The following is an 18,136-nucleotide window of genomic DNA, read 5'->3' on the forward strand; positions in this document are numbered from 1 at the left end:
TTTTTAATAAGACTTTACTAGTACATTATGAATAGTGATTTTGGTTCTACAATCATCAAGGCTGCAGCATATTCAGTAATCCCTGCTAGAGAAATATACTTCTCAATATAGTAAAAACATACGTGTTGCAATTTTGTATATTTCTGTGCTGCTAATGGTGAAATGTTATTTTGAAAAGCGATATAAGAAAACGGGCTCTAATTATGAGAGTTTTCCGTCAACTGTGACATGGAACATTGCCCTTGAGGGTTTCCTCGGGCGTCTTGCATTTCCTTGGGAGTTCTGTTACATTTCTCTGCATGCGGGATCAAAACCCGGCCTTGTCTGCCGGTGACGTGATGCACTTGATGTAAACACGTCAGCCAGGGGAAACACGGATAACTAGCGGCGGGGAAAGGTTCATGCCCATGTGGTTCCCAGAACGGGGTGATCAAGCACCGTCTGAGGAGCAGAACGCCGCCCCCACCCCCAGCAACCCGCACGTCCATCAATGTCCCATTCTGACGCATGGTCACATGGGAGGGGGGGCAGGTGCTGGCTGTTAAAATGTCAGCAGGCCAGATGTGGAGCTTTTGGTTTGGTTACACAGATAGCTCACAGTATATGGTCTAAAGTTAAATTGCCATGATTACAAGGTTTATGTGCTCGGCAGATCTCCTAATGGAGGGAAACGGACATATCTTACATTTTTACTTGGCATCTCTACAGTTAAATAACTGGTCAGTACCCTACTGAAGGATACAATGGCAGGACCTCACCCTGGTCCAGAAACCTGCAGCCTTTTGAGTTATTTATCATTGACACGTTTTTGATGGTAGGATAAAATTAGTCAAACATATATAATATATAATAACAAGTTTTGATTATCAAGAAATTATAATCAGTATTTTCATTCCAGTCAAGACACAACTTGCCTTAATATAAATATAAAAATTGAGTTTGTGTAACACATCCTTTGAATGTTACGGTTGGCATGTTGAAGTTTCCAGGATACATGTCATGCTAAATTAGGAAAGGTGCTTATTCAGAAGTGGGAAGATATTGGGCAGTTTCAATACTGTATTACTGGATTAGTTTTCCTGTTACTGTTGAACCATTAGTCATACCTCAGGATCTAGTAAATTTGTTCGCTGGAACTGAATTTTGAAAGCATTTGAGATGCATCAGGAAAAAGCTCTCTTGTCTTGACAACCTTTGTTTATTCGCACCTTCAATGTTTAACATTTGTATTCCGGACTGAAATTATTATTATCTTATGGTCTTATTATTATCACATTAGTGAAACTTAATCTACTGGACAATAGTGATCTGTTTTTTTAAATTATTATGATTTCACTGCTAGCCACTGAAAACTCATTAGAAAATAAAGGACAACAACAAGTCTAGATCGCTCAGACTGTGGCAGTTAAATTAGCGCGTTGCTCACAATTTCTCAATGTTACTGGAGGAACATGGGCCTCCTGTGAACTCAACTGTCTCCGGTACGGACGTCCCAATGAGGATGAATTGGCTTCTGCTCCGTCTTGTTTGACAAGTTAGGGCCAGCGGCGTCGCGCTTGCTTCAAAGCAGCGACCGCTCGAGCGGCTACGCGACGCGGCCGTTCGGTTCGCCCTGACGGCGCGAGGGGAAATTCGAGGGAAAGGAAGCAATCACCGCACAAGAGGGACAAATTGGATCGAGCAGCTACTTGGGCCGCATTATGTTTGATATTCTTCATCATTATCCCCCCCCTCCCCCCCTTCCTCCTCACCTCAGTGTCATATCTTTCCCCGCCGACTGCTGCTAACTGTAATGAATTTTTTATGCCGGTCCCCTCATCTCCGGCGCGGTTAGCAAAAGGGGGGAGAAAATAAAAGCGGGTGATTGATGCCCGGTGTCACCGCAAACAAAATGGCAAATATAATTTAGCATTTAGCTTATGCAGAGATAATGGGGCGAACATGGGAGAGGAACACAGCTTAAACAAACAGGCGCCGTGTTATCAGTCAGGAGCGCTTTGGAGAGATTTGGAGGACAGGTTAGGGGAAGGGAGCCCATGAATTAAATTAAAGACGAAGTTGCGCGGCTGATGCTCGCGCCTCTCTCCTTGGATGGAAGTTATCTGCTCGCTTCGTTTCCTTGCCCCCTGTCAGAGAGTGCGGTAGTATTCTAATGCAGCTTCCGAGAAACCGCAACGATGTTTATCGAGTGGTTGTCCACTGGTATTTGCTGTTGATCTCTTAAGAAGCAGAGCTGGGCTTATTTGCGACCGAGTTAGCGTACGCAGAGAGCCATGGTGTTGTTGAATTTCCTGTTGGGGTTCTTCAAGTCATCAAGACTCCATATGACATCAATGAAGGGTTGTTTTGTATTGGCCTGACGGTTTTGTGCCACAATTGGTTTAGTTTTAGTTACTGCTGTCTTTACCCAGGGGTAATGTCTAGGGAAAATGTTTTAAGGATTTCTGCAATTCTTAGCCAGTTTGCTATTAGTCTCTCATTTCCTGAACTCATGCTTATTGATTTTTATTGAGGCTAATTGCATGGCAGGCTTGCCAAAGTCAAACCTAGTGCAGTAGCAGGTAGCAGGCTGTGCGTCTTTGTTATTGTTTGGGGGGATTTCATTTGAGTGGTTTATTTTTTGACTCTCACAATTAACCTAGAAAGAGCCTACAAGAGGCATAAATGAATTTCGAGTTCATTTCCTTTTCGACGTCAGAGAAGGAAGCAAGGACTTTTGTTACTAATGGGAAAGGCTCTCTGGAATGTCAGCCTGTCTTTTAAAACCAGCCATCTGCTCCAACCAAAGCGAAAATAGGAATTATTCAGAGTCCCGGAATATGGCTTATTGCCGAGGCCTTTCGCCAGAGTCCACCAGCGCTGGCACGCATGGCGCACGCACACACCGTCCACACAAAACGCACGCACGTCGGGCTGTCAGAGGAGGGGTGGGGGGAAGAGAAAAATTAAATTGTTTTAAGACAAGTTCTCTTTAGTGAACAGAATTAATCGTTATTAGCACTCTTAAATATATGCCTAAGTACACACGGAATATTATTGCCATACTTTCCTGCGCAGTCCTTCATTACGACTTGTAATTACAGTTCATTTTGCCCCGCGGCGATGCAATCAATCTGCCCAGACTTCTTTTCCTCACATTAAAGCAGAAGTGGGCATTTATGTCCAGAGAAAACAGTGATCACAGCCTCGTATCCCTGGCTATATTGATACGTTCAGGAGCACAATGCAGCCCACATCCTATGCAGAACCACATCCTATTATTTGGAGAAGTCTAATTGAAACATGTTTATTTATTATCCTGGCTTTGTTCAGATGAGGCAGTGTGTGTTACAGGCATCAATGATATGAGGTGGCAGAATTAAATTAAAAGCTCATAAAATGAAATATGCTCCATATTAGCTGTTTGACACTTAATTTGCCCCAGAACGAGCACAGGAAATCACAAATTAACCGTCCTTTGTTTTTGCACCCAAGTCCTATTAGGCCGGAGGAAACTGCAATTACTGGTGTGGATAATCAGCTGGCTTATGAATATATACAGGTCAGGCACCAGTGTGGCTTTTAATATTAAAGTCGGAGGGTTGGAGGGGTTTCCTTGTGTGGGCATTTCGTTTACAGCCCCGTTATTAGGAAATAATACAATTCAGAACCTGTTCCTGCATTTTTTTTTTTTGTTTGTTTACCGCAGAGGAAAGGGTGAAATAATTCATTTACATTTCATCATTTCCGTTCTTTCAAAGTCTCGGATGGTTTACAAGGGCAGCAGTGTTGCGATGGTGAGGGGTTACTACTGTTTACCGGCAGTAATGATCAAATATGGCAGCATCAAGCTTTTTTACATTAATAAAACTACCTACCTACCATAAAATGAACTGACTTAGGAAATAAGGTACCTTGGAAGAGGAATCTTTGTGGTTAAATCTCTCTACAATCTGAAGTATTTTGGTAGGATGCAACATATTAATACAATTGTGGTGCATATGAAATCTTATTGCATATAATATGCATGTAATATGATTATATTTTTTAAATATTGCATTTCATATGTGCAGTAATGAGACAACACCATCATAGCAAATGAAATCTGGTTTCACAGGACCAGCTGTTGGTTTTTGGGTTGAGGAGCAGCTCACACGCTGGGCTAAAACAGGAAATTGCCAGGATTTACAGTGCTGAGCTGCTGAGCCCGTCCTGACCTTTGACCCGAGGTCTTTTGCCGTGCAGTCCGGGATCGAAAAACCGCCAGCGGAATTCACTGGATCCCTTGTGGTGGGGGGAGGGAGGGGCGGAGCGGCGGACGCTCGAGGCCGCGGTCGTGCGACGGGGAGCCCTGCGGTTCTCTGACTTATTAGAGGGAGGGAGCTGCTGGACCGTGGGGAAGAGGTGCTGAGTGCTGGCGAGGGCTACCAACCGGCGTCCGTTTGGGCCTGTTTTGGGATCACAACCCCCCCCAGTCTTGTTCCTTCACTCAAATTTGTTTGAAGAAAACTGTCCACTAAGTCAGCCTGAGAGTTAGAGGCCTGACCTCTTGGGGAACGGTAGAGGGGAGAATCAGGGGTTGTTGGTTTTGCGTTTCTCTAGAGAAAGCCATGTAACATAGGTGACACATTGCAATCGTACATCTCAAGCAGCCAGGCGTACAGGCCTTTAACAGGCAATGAAATAATGCCCTGCTACTGCAGTGCTGTGGTGTGCAAGTGTGCAGGAGGGGTAGATATTGGTGTTGAGGGGGTCACTAAAGCTTCACCTGAGAGAACCAACACTTAGATGTACATCATCAGAGTGTGATGCCTCACTCATTGCCTCCCCAGCTTAAAACCCTGAGCCTGAGCTCTAGCTGAACTCCACCGAACAGCCACCTCCCTCCCTGCTCTGTCTCCCCCTTTGGATGAACCGTTTCTCGCTTAAACAAGCACACAGATAGGCTGGTAAACAGCGCGCTCTTGTCTCTCATGCCAGGTTCATTGTGAGGGACTGGCTTAGTGGGAGCCGGGAGGAGGGAGAGGAGTAGGGGTCCCCTTTCATCTCGGCTCTTTTGCCAACCGTGTCCCGCGGCGGAAACAAAGGCCCTCTCTCGCGCCGCTACCCCGCCCGGTCTCCCGGCAACAGGCCGAAACAAACAGAGGAATCCACCGCAAGTCAATTATCCTCATCAGATTGGAGTTTACTCAGAGTGAGGGCCTTTCACCCGAATGTGGCCTCTAAAAATACCAGACAACCATTTAGAATAAGTAACTGACGATTGTCATCAGCATAAGTAGCAGAGATAGCTGTGGCCTTAGCATGATTACATTAGTTTTATTCATAAAACATGTACTAACAGTAGTTAAATCTTGTTTATATAAAAACTTAGCATCAATATAATGATGAATTGGGGGAGAAATGCTACTATTATTCATTGTATTTGTCATTTTAATACTGGGGTTTGATGCCTGTTTGTATAACACATAGCAGATTATGACTTAGTTTCATGTCTAAAAAATTAATTGGGTCCACCATTTTGGTTAGTGTGTAGTCTGTGCGTACTTAGCATTTCTCAAGTGTAAATTTAGCACTTCACAAGACTTCACAAGTCAATCTTGGTGCTAATGCTGCACATCATCCCGGTCATATCAACCTGCACTTACTGACAAGCTGTCCTCACTTAGAGACATCTAATGGGATGTTAAAGCGCGCTCACACCCTCCAGTCCCCGCGACCTTTACCGTCCCATGTCACAACCTCGCGGATAATACTGCTGACAGGTCAAACAGATGCGTACGTCTCCTTCGCACCCCTGCTGAGCAGAGCACCGGGGGGAGGGTGGGGCGCTGCCCGATTCGTCAGTCCCTCTCTCACAGCGCCATTGTTCCTCGTGCACACAGAGGGCCGTGAAGGACATGGCCGGGGCCAGCCCGGGCTGCGGAGGCCCGTCTCCCACGTGGCCCTCGGCCCTCGTGTACACCCGAGGGGCTGGCAGGTCTCCCGCCACTCGCTTTACGGTCAATAAAGTATCCATAGAAACTAGATTCTGTAAGGAGGCATCAGTGACTTCATTTGGCCAACGTGTCAATGCAGAAGGACAGTGTTGAATAGCTAAGCTCAAAACAAAAGGGAAATGTTAATGTGTGTATATAGATCTGTGTATATATGTACTGTGTATATACACATACAAATACAGTTGTAATGAAGACGGTCAAATTGTGGGTCGTACAGTCCAAACAGGGCAGAATGGAGCATGAGACCAGTTTCAAAGCATTAATGTTATTTCCACACAATTACTGTAGTTCCTTGGCCCATACAGTAGGAGAAAGTGTTGTGCTCTGTATGCAGCAGGTATTTCTGTGCTGGGGGCTCCTAGCGAATGGCTCCTGTCTGCAGATTCACACGATGATTAAGTTCGCAGTTCTGTTTGCACAGCTATGGTGCTGTTCCGGCTCAGAGGTATTTCAGGTTTCACCGGGGGGATCGCACAAGGTACTTTAATTGGGATAAAACTCAGCCGTGGCAGGAAACAACTGTAGTGTGATAGTTGACTACTTGTTTTCCATGTGCGTCTGGAAACACAGTTCAAATGAGCCAGTTCTTTGGGATTTTTTCTATTTCCCATTGGTCGGTTATGGTTGCTACCACTTTACTGTTCATTTTAGTCCCTTTGACATTGATCAGAATTTCTTTTTTCACATTAATGCATAGGCCTATCTTTTCATTCCTTCAGTGCCTCTTTCTCCCCCTCCCTCCCTCCCTCCCTCCCTGTTCCGTTGGCCAAGAGTGTGCGTTTTGTCGGCGTACGGCGTGGTGTTGTGTTATTTACATAAGGTTGTCAAGAAGCCAAAGCCGAACGCTGTTTAGCATAAAGACCAAAGTCTTATCTCAACACCTCCTTCCAGATTTTGCCTTTTCCAGATGGAAGGCTTTTCGGGGAAAAAAAAAAAACGTCTGAGCACTACACCACAGACCCCCATGACAAAAGAAGGACAAAAAAAACCCCAAACAAAACACACTTCCCATCATTTATTACCTTTTTCTTAAGAGGTGGAGGAATGTATGTCTGTTTAGAGTCTACTATGAAAGGTCACACTTTCCTCTCCTCTCCATTGGTCCCCATCTGCACAATTCATGTACATGGCGGGTCAACAGAAGGCTGAGAGGGGTATATTAGAGGGTGTTTTGAGCAGTTTTTAACATTACGTTAAGCTATTTGCCATTGCCCCACACAACATCCTTAAACTGACTCTAGTGCTGTCTTCCTCCCACTTGGGTTTGCGCCCCTGGGGAGGCCAAAATGGGCTGGGGCCAACTACCTCAGGGGCCCCCTCCGCGAGATAAGCCACTGTAGGCTCCCCAGGTGGTGAGCCAGGGCTGGAGCTTCATGTTACAAGCTTCTGAATCGCGCCCACCTTCCAGATTCTGAACAGACACCAATTTAAGCCTAGCGATGTCAACAAGACCCAGAATGCACAAAAGCGATTTGTTACCAGCGCACACTTTGGAAACAGATACCCTCTTAGCAAATACTGTATAATAGTAGATAATAAATCATGAATATCTCCTATGAGCAGCAGCTGGAAGCAGTGATTGTAGCTCCATTTTATTATCCTTCGATACAGCACAGAGTAGTCTGTAATTTCTTTCTCAATGAGAAAAGGGCAAACAACATAAGAGGGAGGTTCAAATTGGGGATAAAGCGGGGATGCTAACCAAGATGGACTACCTGTACTTGGCCAATAGACCAAGCAATGATGCACACCTTGTCTGTTTCTATTACACATCTCTGAAGCGGTGCTTTTTCTTGGCTCAAAGAGCTTTATCGGAGGAGTGCTGAATGCATTGTTAAGGGGAGGTTTTAAGAGAAAACTACTAAGTGAGCCAGATTTATTCCATTTTTCCATCCAGTTTTCTGTGTGAAAATTCCAACTTGAGTTAATTTGGTTTTCATTACTTTCCCACTTCTTTTCTTCTTCAGGCATATTAGAACAATTCAGTGGAGTCATTTAACCCTTGAACAAAGTTCAAAGGGTGTGGAAATAGATAAACATCTAGAATGTCTTTCTCATACCACATGTTTTTGTTTTTGGAGGGAAGAGGGAATCAGCTAGATTCTTCAACGTCATCCACAGAAGTTTGAAATGAATCCTTTCCTTTTGGCACGTACGAACGCGTGTTCTAATGGGGGTCTGTTGCTTAAGAACACGAAAGCGCGTTAGCCCGCGTGTCAGTTTTTTTTTACGTTGAGGCGATCGCTGCTGACTTTACTTAAGGACCGCGCGTTCCCGCCTCGGCACAGGGGAACGAGGAAGTCAGAGAAGTCGCTCTGAACTCGATGCGTTCCGGAGAGCTGTTCAAAGCGGAACGAGGACCCACATAGGTCACCCTCCACTTGTAAAGTAGCAACCGCCCCCCCCCCTCCCCACACACCCCTCCCTTTCTTCTCTCTTTCTTCCCCCCTCCTTTTTAATGCTTTCTCTTCCCTGGCTGTCTGAGGACAGGCGGTCACGCGGCAGCCCGCTCCATGATTAATGGTGTTTATTCTTGACAGGAGACTCCTTTATTTATCTGCTTTGCAGTTTCACTGATATTATCAGTCACCTGAATGAAAAATATTCAGTCATACCAATTTTGCAGTATAAATTGAGTAGAGTCACTTCCTTTCAGTTTTTTTTCCTCCCTCCCCCTCTCCTTGGCGCTCTATCTGGCAGTCTTATCATCGCCACAGTCATTTTCGCGCCGCCTTGTTTGATATGGAGAGGCTGGCTTTAGCCGCATTTGACATAAAGCCTCTTCAATTTTCACGCGGAGAAAAAAAAAAAACGTTAGAAAGAAAGTTGCGGCCCCGGCCTTTTGAAACGCGCGAGGGGAAAGTATCTCCCCTCCTTTTTCCGAGGCAATTTCAGGATTTAGAGAGAAAGGAGATAAATACTTCGGCGAACCCCCGAAATGAAGGGGGCACAAAATCTATTTTTTGTAATACGCTGGTATTATAACCTTAATGGCTATTGCCTTTTCCACCTTAAGTCGGCGTGTGGAGCCGTGATATTCTGAAGGTAGCTGTGCATATCGAGGATGATGGATGGAGCCGAGAGGGGGAAGAAAAGGCTGGCTGTTTTTGGCCAGACTTTGCTGCATGGAGCCTGCAGGAAAGCAAAGGTTGTTACCCCTCCACCATCCCCCCGGTTTTAACCCCAGGGAGCTAGCTTGTGAATCACTAAGTGGACTCTGTATATATGTTTATTACATTGTTACGTATTTTTAGAGTCCAGTTATTTTTTGTTTGTGTCTGAATGGTGAAAAAGTGCACTATGCAAAGTGTGCGAACTCCAAGCTTCAGTATGGCTCGTGAATCTGTTCACTTCTCTGACTGTAGTGACATACATTTTGATTAAATAAATACGTTTATAATACTATTAATGACAAGTTTTACCTTTTTGCTGGTTCAGTGTCAAGAGAAACATACCTTTTAAAGATATTAAATTTCTTTTCTGACAGAGTGCGTAGGAATGTCTACCTATCTGTGTGCGTGTGCGTGTGCGTGCGTGTGTAGGTGTGTGTGTGAGTGCACATGTCCATGTGTACATGTGTCTCTGCCTGTGTGCGCATGTCTGTATGTGTTTCTGTACACGTCCTTGTGTGTGCATTCGTGTTAGCGTGTGCATACGTGTGCGTGTAATACACTGAATGTACAATGTTCTCTCTCTCCTGTGAGATCAGAGCAGCCATCTCATTCAGTCGAGTGGAATGCACAGCCTTCCGCTGTGTTCTACCCTGGATTAGAGGCAATATCCTTTCCTTCACTTTGAAGATTTGCTCGCCATGTTTATTTTAATAGAGAGAAACATGCTGTTTCTGACCGAAAGTCTGTGTTAGGGGTGGGAGAGAGGTTTCTGGGGCAGGCCCAAACTTAAGACACCTGGATGAATTGCGTCTCGGTGTTACAAATTTAGCTGCTTTTTCCCTGCCCTCCTTGAACATGGCTGTTCATACAGTATTCATTTGAAACTGAACATACATTTTTTTTCAAAGAAAATTGTATAGATATAAACTGGAAAATATAAAGAAATAGAGAGAATGGCTTTAAAGTGTTTTGTTAGTCGGGCAGCTGAAGAAATATGCTTTTAAAAATATAATGTAAATGACTGTACAACTTATCAAACATCAATATGGTTATAAGTAATGCTATTTAATGGGTTCTATGATGTCATAGAAATAAAATAATAATGATCTTGTCACAGTTTAATTTAGCACTTTATTTCTAAGGCAGTTTCTCATCACCTCCAATACAAGCTCTAGGCCTATTGGTAATGCATAGAAAATCTTTAATAAATGGACATTATCCTAATATTTAAACTTTATTTTAATCTACCACATATAATACTTTATTTTGTAAGAATTATATATTTCAGTCCCTTCTTTTTATTTATAATTTTGGCATTGGCAAAATTGGCATTGATTATGCATTAAATGCATTGCTATATGTGAATTTATCTGTGTTCTGAAGGGCCAAATGAAAAACATGCTGATAGACTGCAGCATGCTTGTTATCACACTTATTGTGAGACGCAGAGAGGGTGTGGATGGGGCAGTGCCTTGTTAATCTGTGCAAGGTTAATGAGTTAATTGAGCTGTCTCCGTTGACAAATTGATTACGTCACGGTTAAATAAAACCATCAGCAACGTGCTGTTGTTTGCCATTGCTGCCCCTGGCATTTTGCGCTATTAAATATTGCCTGTCAAATATTTTCTCAGGCAAAGGTTGTACATTTTCCAGCTTTCATTTAATTTAAGATTTGGGGGAAAAAAAACCCTGTGAGCAACAAAAGCATCAGTGACCCCCTTGCCTTTATATTTCTGTAGACACAGTTAAACCTACAGTAAGACATGAGCTGGAATCGCCAATTCAAGTATCAGTGCAAAGGGGATTTTCTGTGATATTTCCTTTCAGCTCAACCTGACTGAGGAAAAGGACTATGGCTTAAATTGAACTGAGCAGTAGTTGTAATCTTGTAACCCAGTAATCTTAATGCTGTTAATATAGTTTAGATTTTTCTTTCTTTAAATGTACATATATAGTATGATTTACATTTTTAAAAGTTTAAATAGTCATTAATAATTATTTTTATTACTTTTTACATTACTGAGAAGTTTTGGTCATGTACTGAAGAAATGTATTAATGGAGTAGAGCAGTGTTCTGTCAAGCCCAGTCTGTTACTTGTTTTACAGAAATACAAGTGTGCAAATTAATCAGCTATATTACAACATAGAATTTATAACAGACTCACTGGTGATTCTATGCACAATTTAAGGTGTGTATTATTCAGTTGGCTTCAATTTCCAATTTACCTTCAGCTGCCTCTGTTTTGGTGAATTATAAGATTGATTTTAATTGTACATTTTGTTCAATTCAGTCTTACTTGTGATTGAAATGTTTTAAAGAAAACTGAAATCGGCTAATTAGAAACATTTATTCATAATTAATATGTTCTGTTTGTAACAAAATAGTAGTGTATTATAAAAACATTTCTATCGTTCAATTGGTTCAAAGAATTTTACTTGAGGATATATGTTTATTTGATAAGTTTTCAGATTGATCTATAAGTCATTGCCCCAATTGAAACATTATACTGTAAAACAGAGTGGTCTGCGTTCATATGATACATTTTAGTGCCCTTATATAATCAACATAAGTAAAATCATTTATTTAATTTTGACTTTATTTATTTGGTTTTTCAACCTCAACCTCACTTGCAATGTATGAAATATTTAGGCTTTCGATTGCTGTGAAGCCTAGAATTTAATTAATCAATGGTTAGTATTGCTTAATACTATCACTTCATAAGAACGTGAGGGTTCTGTGATAATTATAGTAATGATGATAATATCCTCAGTAAGAGTTTCCTTGCAGTCTCTGAGGAGTTCCTGTGGAGTGCAGTGCTGTAGGCTGTGTACAGTGCAGAATAGCAGCTGTCACATCAATAGTCTATTTCTAATGTTAATTGGGCTTGTAAATACTTTCCCCCTCTCTCATTAGGAACTATTAAAGAATGGCAGCACACGTTACCCAATGCTGGTGTGAAGTTCTGTACTGTTTTACCATTTAAATTTTTCCCTCCAAAAGCAACATGAGAGCAAGTATTATTTGCAATTAAAGTATGCTGGAGTGTTTGCTAATCAAATGACTCTTTGGCTGTTTGCGGTGTACAACCAAGGCAAGGCCCCTTTGTAGTTGTGGTTGTCTGACAATATTTTAACTAAACTACTGTACTTAAGTAGTTAACTACTTACAGTAAGAAGTTTTACGTTCTAAAAAGATTTATTTTGTGTTGGTCATGTTTGAGTTTGTGTGCATGCACATATTTGCACATTAATGTATGTTCAGCTACATTTAAAAATGAAAATGTTCAAAATATTGTTTTTAAAAACATCAAAGACAAACAAGAGGAGTAGTTCCAAAGATTAACCATACCGGAATATATCTTTGTATTTATGATGCAAACTGTTTTACAACTGCAGGCTATTTTTCATGATAATACAAATAGAAAACAAATTTCTGCCTCATTTTTCACACAAAAAAAGAGTGAGAAATAAGAGTCCATAAATCTTTTGTGTATGAGGAATTCGTGACAGAAATACTTAATGGAATAGTTTACTTGCAGGGTTTTTGTTTCAGCTTTAGTGTATGTTTTCAACTGTTATGTGATGAAAGATATTTTTGAAATTTAGAGAAGTTTTTGACAATCTGCTGCCTTTACAATGGCAGGTTCAGTTCAGAGCATTTGGAGGTTTGTGGTCTAAAGCAAAAGAATTCACTTCAGGTAACTCCAAAGCAACTTGTACAGTCATGTTATTTTTCCAGGGGCTGTTTATATGAACACGCTGTGTTTACGGTGTTTATTCTGAATCATAAGCATACATGCCAGTTTTTATATTTCTATCCCTTAGCACAGCTGTCGTAGGCTGCATTCCTTTGGAAATTGTTCCAATCGAAAATAAAGCTCAACGTTATTATTTTAAGAATAATCTCATACAACTTTTGAAGGCATAACGTTACTATTCAAGCTGTTTTTGAAGTGTATTTTCTAGCTGTAGACTATAAACTATTGCCCATATACCAGCCCTTATACCAGAAACCTCCATACATACCTAAACTATTGCACAAAAACTGTCTGGGCAAATCAAAGACACTAACACTGAAGTAATATGAAAAACCTCAAAGTGGACAATCCCTTTAAAGACTTGAGGATATTTTCTACAACTATGAATATTTAACTAAAATATATTTAAGCAATATTCTCATTTGTATTATTGTTTTTTTAATGTATAATGCCTTATGTTGATGTAAATGTTTTAATCTGTGAACATACGAGGATCACAAGTCTGTCTGTTTTCTAGAACCCCTCATACTATAGGTGAACCCACAAATCCTGATTGTAAGCGTAATACAAATTTTTCCATATTATGAAACTAATATTTTCAGTGGGAAAATATCAAAAAATAGACTTTACGCTGGATTTTGCTGTTTTATTCTTGCAGTGATTTTTTTTTCAAATGTAAAATCTTGGGACAAGATATGAACAGGAAAATCATGCAACAGGAAATGAAATTATTTTTTAAAATCTGTTTTGACCACGATGTTTACAAAGGTGACTTGAAACAATGTCAAAATGTCTCTAAGAAGTGTTGGCTTGTGCCAGTTAAATCCACAAACACTTTCTTCACGGTTCCTTTTAAAATATATTTTGAGAAAAGGGGTTAATTATGCCTCCATGTTCAATAGACAGCAAGCTGTGGAATTATTTTTATTTTTATTTATTTTTTGCAGAACAGCCCTTAGTATCCTTTAAGCATCCGGCAGAAGAACAAATGACATGCGCTTGTGCTGTAGTTGTACCTGTGAGCAGACTCGGTCCCCGGGCCCCGCAGTGCGAAACAGGGAAGTGTGTACTTTCCATTACTCCAGCTCAGGCTCCTGGCCCTCCAATCTGACTCAGGGGGCCGGTTACAGCAAGTAACGAGATTTGGGGAACAGGGTCATAAATCTTCCCTCCCCCTCGCCAGAAAACTTTTCTCTCTTCTTTTTTTCCTCCCCCGTCCCCTTCCTACTTCAAGTAAATCGGGGGAAACATTAGGAGGTGTAACAAGGTATAAAATCACCGCGCGGCACGCTTTGAGACATTTGTTCACCGGAGTAAAATCATAAACCGCTTGCAGTCTAGTGAGGTGAGGTCATTGATGGTCTTTCTCTCTTTACCTGCACATTTTTCTCTCTTTTTTTATCCTATTCCATTGTTGTTTCTCCCATTTTGTTTCCCAGCTCACAAAACTGTGCCGAATTCATTGGTTATGACCATACTGTAGCTGCAGTTTAATCTGCGTTTCCCATCTTATCAGGCCTGAGATTTTATTTAAGCTGAGAAGGCTGTGCTGGAGTTACAGGCATAATTACATCTGTGTAGAAAGGTGCTCGATCTGGGCATTTGACAACCAGGTTAAATATGAACAGGGATTCTGGAGCTTGTTGTTGAAGCAGTGGTGCGTTCCCCACTACCCATTTCATTTTTGTTGAGGGACGAAATAATCACATTTGGGTGTACTGCGAAACAATGCAGCAGCCTTCTTCTCTTTGTTTATTTTTTTCTCCCCTGCCTTTTTTCCCATGATACCTCACACGCTAAGATAGGGGTCAGCCCTCACAGTTGTCTCTGTATACATCCGGAGGGAGCATCGCACGTCTGCGCAGTTATGTACACAGCTGCAGGGTGTCTGCGCTTCTTTAGAGGGATGTAACGGTTTTCAGTTATTCTTTGTGTGTGTGTGTGTACCTACGTGTGTGTGTGTGTGTGCGCGTGCATGCGTTTGTACAGGTCCAGCCATCAGCAGGAAAGCAGGATGTTGCTCATAATTAACTGCTGAAATGAGACAAGGATTTTGGCGAGGGCTGTGAGCTTTTCTAAGGAGAGGGGAGAAAGAGTAACGTGCGGCACATGGCCTGCTTCCAGAACCTTCTCCTGCGAGCTTGCCCCTGTGACTGCTGGCTGCATGTGTTTTCTCTGGCAGCCGCGCTGTGCATTGTTAATAGGCTGAGGGGCTGGAAAGCGGGCCTCTCCTCACGGCGCAATACTAATCTCTGCCGTTAGACACTTAAGCAGCACTGAGCCGGCACCGGGCGTCATTGTGCGGCTGATTTATGATTAAATATCGAGGTATGAAACATGACATTTTATTAGTCCAACAAGATGGATGAAATAGCAATAATAAAGTAGGCTACGTCTTGTTAGTTCTCACCCTCGCCTTTTCACTATCTACCCTTTTTTTTCTTTTGCTTTCTTCCCTCACTCCTTTCAGGATATATATTGGGGAAACGGCAAACTTGATGGATTTTTTTGTTTGTTTGTTTGTTTTTCAAAATGGAAAGGAAATCGTTTTTTTTTTTCAAACTTTCTTTCATGCGTGCGCGCACACACACACACAATCTCTCGCGCCTATCCACCTTTCTCCCACAGACATACTGAAGTGCAAACACACACACACACCCACAATCTCCCACAGACATACTGAAGTGCAAACACACACACACACCCACGCACACATGAGCACACGTGCACAAACGCATCGCGACTCAGTCGCCCCTCTCTCTCTCTCTCTCTCTCTCTCTCTCTCTCTCTCTCTCTCTCTCTCTCTCTCTCTCTCTCTCTCTCTCTCTCTCTCTCTCTCTCCTCTTCCCTCTCGTGCAGTGGAGGATTAGCACATTTCGCAGAGGGACCCTCCTCCCACGCTGGCGTGCCGTTCTGCGCCGCACGGCGGCGTGGGCCTCCGGGAGCCCGCTCTCCCCCGGCCGCGGGATTAATGGCGGGACGAGCTCGGGAGGCGTCCCTGGCCCGGGCCGCTAAGCTGGCTTAGGAGCCGCGGCCCCCGTCCCGGACGAGCCCCCCCCCCCCCCTTTATCTCCCTCACCTGTGAGGCACGGCATTCACGCTCTGACTGACTCACCCTTCCAAGCTCATTAAAGACCTGTTCGGTTACTAAAGCGCTTGAACTGCGAACCCTAATTCTCTATCTGGCTCCAGGCAGGGCTTTTCGCCTGTGTCGGGAACCAGGCCACTGACAGCCTTATTGAGCGCTGGAGATGGATTCTCCTTTTTCCTGTGGAAGTTTTAACTCTTTATCAGATGAGTCCTTACTTTTTGGCTGAAGTGCCATCATAGCCGAGAGCGTGTGAGGACGACGATAACAAATGATCCAAAAGGGTTAACTGCGGTGGTGTGAAGGAATAATAATGATAAATTATTTAAACTAGACTGATGGAGTGTGGCTTCTATTATTAGACGCATGGCAACAGGGAATTGCTTAGTAGTAGGTTAAGTACATTATTTCTCATGCTGTAAAGGAGGAAGTGACAAGTACGACAAGAAAGATCAAAATAAAAAGGACGGTACTTCTAATAGGCTTCAGGAATGTTCCCGTTTTTCAGGACTGTTTGAAATTACAGGAAAATGCCTGCTCATTTTGTATAATTTAGCTTTTTGTACGTCCTGCGTTTCATTTTCCCATATGTTCTTATCTCGATTGCTGAAATTACACTTAATTGCGCCATTGAACTAATTTTCAAAACAAGCTGCGCTCTTTTTATTTGCCGAGTAAAAACAAACACGCTGGTGAGCCGTAACTCAAATGTTTCTGGGGAAAGCAAATGGACGTTTGAGCGTCGCTTTTGTGTTTTGCCGTGTTGCGGAATGGGAAATGGTTGAGCCATCACCTCAAGGGAGAAGTTGAAAGTGCACATCTTCGAAAGGATGGCAGGCTAAATTCCTTAGCGCAAGAACAGCAACCGTTGTTATCTGTGAGATTATTGAGAAATAATCCTCACAAGGCACAAAAATCCCACATGTTTAGCATGAAGGCACGTAAATTCTTCTGCGTGCCTTTCAAAGTGTGATGATGAAGGGTGTGATACGGAGAGCTCTCTAAGTGATATAGGATCTCCATTGTGTCTCATCTCCCATGGTTCCCATGACCGGGTTGGCAGAGCTACACTGCGTGTGGAATTTCCCACAGATGCGCCTGTGTGAGTGAGCGCCCCCTGTAGGCACTGCAGAGCCTGGACTCTGTTCTCAGGCTAACCCTGGAAAGCACCTAAGGGCGTGAGGTGAATCGGTGGTGGTGTCAGGCAGCAGGCCTTCGTGTTTTGACTCAGAGCTGTCACAGTCACTGGCGTCTGTCGTGAAACACGTGTTATCCTCGCAGTGTGTACATGCCTGCAGGTGTGTTCGGTTGGACTCGCGAGCCGTACTACGTGTGCGAGTGTGTGAGTGCGTGTGGCTGTTTGTCTTTGGGAACAGGTTTGTGCCTCATTGAACCAACCACAGAACTTCTTTTTTTGTGTCCCTGTCAAGTCCATCCCAAATGCTCTGCATAAGCATTATATACCCTTTATGAGGTTACATTCTGAAGGCTATAAGGTGACATTTGGAACAGTTATTGTGTAAAATGCATAATTGTTTGTAACAGGTTTGCTGAAACTGATCTACTATATAACGAGGACCTGTGTCCTCAGCAGACTTCTTAAGAGCGGAAAAATCCATCAAGCTGATCTTGCCAACACCCCACTTGCCAAAACAGAACGTCATGTGCAACTGATGCTTATTTAAACAAACACCAGACTTGCCACCGGAAAAGTGACTGAGTCAAGGCGAAAACTTCTTCGGTCAGGGCAAACTGCTTATATCCACAAGTGTTCTCAGTCATTATAACACGGGCCAGCCGTACACTTTTCAGTTGGAATTTCTCCCACGCCATTGTAGGAGAGAGCCACGCAGAGTGCGTGTGCGTGTGTGCGTACGTTCCCATGATGTCCAGCTCCCGGACAGCTAATCACCAGTGGTCCTATAGGGCCACAGCCCAGTAGGTTTCAGAGTTCCCCTTAAACTTGCAAAATTCCCAGAACTAGGGATTGGCTAAATTGGCTCAATGGGGACAGCCAATAGAATCGTGCTGTTTAGCTCCAGGCTGGTTGGAAGGCCGTGGACAGAAGCCCCCTGAGACCAGGGTGGAGCAGCTCTGCACCAATAGGAAAGCCCCAGGAGTGCTCTGAGGGAATCATGCCGGGAGGGGTGGGGATTTGTCTTTGATGTGACAATGAATAGCCGTTGCTCCACCTCCCCC

General features: G+C 43.1%; 1 protein-coding gene across 3 annotated transcripts in view; it reads left to right on the top strand.

Moving 5' to 3' along the window:
* Nucleotides 1-18,136, top strand: part of gli3 (GLI family zinc finger 3) — a 132,038-nt gene that overhangs the window by 67,857 nt on the left and 46,045 nt on the right. The gene's annotated exons all lie outside the window — the stretch shown is intronic.

This window comes from Anguilla anguilla, chromosome 4 (assembly GCF_013347855.1).
Source record: "Anguilla anguilla isolate fAngAng1 chromosome 4, fAngAng1.pri, whole genome shotgun sequence".
NCBI classification, from domain to species: domain Eukaryota; kingdom Metazoa; phylum Chordata; class Actinopteri; order Anguilliformes; family Anguillidae; genus Anguilla; species Anguilla anguilla.